The sequence below is a fragment of the Juglans regia genome, chromosome 5, assembly GCF_001411555.2.
Source record: "Juglans regia cultivar Chandler chromosome 5, Walnut 2.0, whole genome shotgun sequence".
In the NCBI taxonomy this organism is placed as follows: Eukaryota; Viridiplantae; Streptophyta; class Magnoliopsida; order Fagales; family Juglandaceae; genus Juglans; species Juglans regia.
In genome coordinates, this window is record NC_049905.1 from 13,969,812 (window position 1) to 13,974,033 (window position 4,222).

The 4,222-nt window shown below is 41.4% G+C and overlaps 1 long non-coding RNA gene across 1 annotated transcript; it reads right to left on the minus strand.

Annotated features, from left to right (window-relative positions):
• Positions 1 to 331: 331 nt before the first annotated feature.
• LOC118348392 lies at positions 332 to 988 on the minus strand. Its single transcript, XR_004801487.1, has 3 exons — positions 786 to 988; positions 574 to 666; positions 332 to 419 (listed from the first exon to the last, which is right to left on the minus strand). It is a non-coding gene; the product is annotated as an uncharacterized LOC118348392 (long non-coding RNA).
• Between the last annotated feature and the right edge of the window lie 3,234 nt (positions 989 to 4,222).

Consider the following 4,222-nt stretch of genomic DNA (forward strand, 5'->3'; position numbering starts at 1 on the left):
AGCATCTTTCTTGTGCTTTTCAGCCTCAGACATGTATTGTTGCATTTGAACTTTGTCACGTTGTCTACTTGACTCGGGGATGACCATTTCCCCAAGTCCCCGTGCATATCCAGGTCGATGGCCAAGAACCTCCCTAAAGACAGTCGCTGCTGCCTCATCACTACGTTGCTCTGGTCCTAGGCCATCCAACCTACCTTGCATCTCCTTCTGCACATTGAGAAAGCAACGATTATTAACAAATAATCAGCTAGTGCTATATTAATGATTTTACTACCGTATAGAAATTCAACATAGATCCCAACGGCTGTTTATGCACTACTCACATAAGTATTTTCTGTAGCATCTGTGACAAATGCATTCTTTTTCTTCAACCAACGCGTCTCTTTGTAGAAGTCGACCAAATTCCCATTCTCATTGCGCTGTCATGTGTATGAACCATGTGACATTTGAACAACAAAAGCTATGAGTAACCACCTTTAGTGATAGTAAAGTAATATTGTCACTAAAATCTCCAAGTAAAGTGCATTTTCACGATTCTATTGAAATGAAAAGATTGTTTTCCCTTAGACATACCTTTTGCTCAAGTAATCGGACGAATGATTTACGTCCTGACGTGTGATTAATGGCCTGCTTCTTTCGGTTCTCCCGATTTTGAGCTGAAATTTTCTGTCATACACAATAGGGAACAATTACTTATAATAGACAAACAGATTTTCCACCACAATATTTAGACATATTAAATATATAGCTATTATATGGTTGTATGTGAGAAAGACTATCTGTACCTTAAAGGCATCGCTGCCCCACTTTTCACACAACTTCACCCATACAATGGGGTCCACCAGACTAGTTCCATTAGCCAACGCTTCTGCGTGGCTTCCATAGGATTCATAAATCTTGTGCAAGTCGTGGTGGAAGGAGTTGAAGCGCTTACGTAAGGCCTTTGTCACCGTCAATCGGTGGTTTTCGCGATCCCAGTCCAACACAAAGTCACTCTACATAAGGCAGCATGCAAACAATCACCAGTTATCTCGTTATTTAGGCGATGATTATACTACATAAACAACACCCCAAACAAGGACAATTAAATTTTTGACTTACCCGAATACGGTCAATGAGCTCCTCTTTAATCGCTGGTGGGACATCCGACCAACGCTTGTAACTCATGTCACAATATTGTTTCACAATCCACGATACTCGTGTTGTGAACATAGAAGCGTGTTCACAACATGGGGCTGTCTCACCATCGTTTATCTTCAACTGCACTTTCCCGTTCTTCCTTAGCTTGTCAAAGAAAATGCATCTAGATGGCCCACGAGTTCGTCTCCTCTGTTCTTGCGTTCCTTCGGTCTCCATTGGGGCATCTGCAGCTGTATTTTAAGGTACAATATATTAGTATTTTAAAGTGTAATGTGGAATATTCACACTTAATAACACATACAAACATGCTAATGCTTTCAAAATTAAAGTATTGGAAAAACATGCACCAGACTGTTCTCCAGTAGGTGCAGGCTCCCCAGCAGTATTTGGTTGGGATTCTTGAATAGGTTCTGGCGCGTGAGTTGGCACAACGCATGGTGGGGGACTTGGAGGCTGTGTTGAGTCATCCGAGGAGGATTGATTACACTCCTCCGTGCTATGATATGAAGATAATTTCGCACCGCGTGGTCGGATGTGCCGACCTGAGTATGGGATATAACGCCTTCCACCTCGAAGACCTCGAAATCTTCCTCCACCTCTTGAACTGGGTCCCGGCTGATTACCTGCACGAGTACAAGTTAATAACATAGTCCACCTCTTGAACTGGGTCCCGGCTGATTACCTGCACGAGTACAAGTTAATAACATAGTGGGATAAAATTGATGCCCTAATTGATACAAAATAATCTCAATATGCACAGACAGGTTCGTAAGCAAGCAAATTTATCTACCATTTTCAGTTACTTTTAGGTAGACTAACCCTTACACTATGAGACTTTAAATAGACAAACGAATAACTGAGAGTCGGCCGTATATATACCTTGATAATGCATAGTGCATCGCAGTTCACACAGCCTCCCGATATTGAACGTAACCTGAAGCAAATTAAATCACATGTCAGATACTATTTAATTTAGGTATAGATGTTGTAAAACTTGAATACTACTCTCAAGATTGTTTGCTACTTGCATAATAAGAAAATATGAGTTTGCATAATAAGTAGTTCGGGCCAGATAAAATTATTTTCTTCATGGTAGTAAGAAAATAAATCAAAACATATATTTCACCCAAACTCATATTGAACTGTCTATATACACATACCAAGTTCAATATTGTTCTCATATTGTCAGATGTCTATATACACATGGAAAATTTCGAACAAGAATTCTAATATCTCAACCTTAAATGAACGAAGTTCCTGGGTTATATTTACAGGTCGCTAGACTCATCAGATGTTGTGTGCCCATCCTCATCTGAATGTTCCCCCTCATTTGTTGATAGGTCCTCTTCATCTGAATATTCCCCCTCACTGGCCGCATTTCCAGACTCAGAAGTGATCATGTCATCATTAATAAAGCCTGTTGAATCTATGCATTGACCAACCGGATCCATGATTTCTCGTGCATCTACATGGCTAGGTAGTATATTAGGCCTATTCAGTTGAGTTGCCACTTGATTTGTGTTATCACACTGCACTGGTTCATAATAATATGATGGCTCATCTTCTTGATCGGCATCGGGAGTACTTGATTCCCCATCAAGTACTTCAAGAACTCTCGGTAGTACTTGATGGGGAATGTTGTATACATTCCTATTTGCATAGTTCTGCACAACACCCCAATTCCCTTTCGCCCTTAAATCTCTTATGTAGAAACATTGATCAGCTTGACTCGCCAACACGAATGGTTCATCCTTATACCAAGTCCGGTTCATGTTGACACTAATCATATGGTCATCCACCCGCACCCCTCGTTTTCGATCACCAACGTCAAACCAATCACATTCAAACAGGTACACCCGACGCCACTCCATGTAGCGTAACTCTACAATATTATTAATAACTCCATAGAAGTCCAAATTATTTGTGGCCTCATCACCAGTTACCACCACTCCAGAATTTTGTGTACGACGGCGAAGTTCACGCTGTTTCGTATGAAACCTTTTTCCATTTATTATGCAAGCAGCATATGTTGCAACCCAACGGTCAGGCCCGCAAGCTAACGCGTACAGATCAGCGGACACATCAAGTGTATGCGAGGTACGATGTTCCTGGATCTATATATTTAAAAAAGCAAATTTCATAACGTTTATGTTCGATTAGATCCAAATCATATAAAATGAAAGCTATAGCAGCACATCTTAGATAGGAATGGATAAGAACTTACACGTTGCTTAAACCAAGTTGGGAACTCAGTTTGGTGCGTGCGCTCGATGCAATCTGGGTGTTGCACCTTACATTTCTCGTAGTGTTCCCTGCATTTGGTGCATCGAGGCGAAGCAACATATTGAAGTTAGATGGTATTGGGTTCATAAGAAATTGTATAGAATGAAAGATGATTTTTAAGTAGACTCATTAATGCTTACTCTATATAAGGTTCAATCTCCGCACAATTATTGAGCACGTACCAGATGGCTGCCCTAAATAGTTTATCTTCTAATTGCACGTTCGAAGGCATGCCCAAGGGACGAACTTTTTGGTTGAAAATTTTGAACCCATCTAACGTTTCCGCTTCGTCAGCATCAATGTTGCGGTCCGGTCGACTAAACCTCGTCTCAATATCTTTGAGATACATGGAGCAGAATGTCAAGCATTCGGTGTGAATGTAAGCCTCGGCTATTGAACCTTCTGGGCGGGCTTTATTCTTAACATACCGCTTGAATTTGCCGAGATACCTCTCAAATGGGTACATCCACCTATATTGTACTGGACCCCCAAGTCTGGCCTCATGGGGTAAATGGACAGCTAGGTGGACCATAACATCGAAAAAGGAAGGAGGGAATATCATCTCCAGTTTGCATAGAATGGTGACAACATCAGTTTGGAGTTGGGCCAGGCGGTTGACATCGAGTGTTCGAGCGCACAACTCTTTGAAGAAAGTACCAAGTTCAGCCAAAGCCAAGCCAATGTCACTTCTTAAATACCCCCCAGCAGCAATAGGGAGTAGTCTTTGAAGGAAAACGTGACAGTCATGGCTTTTCAACCCTGAGATTTTGTAGTCAGGTTGAGATACACAGTTCGAGAT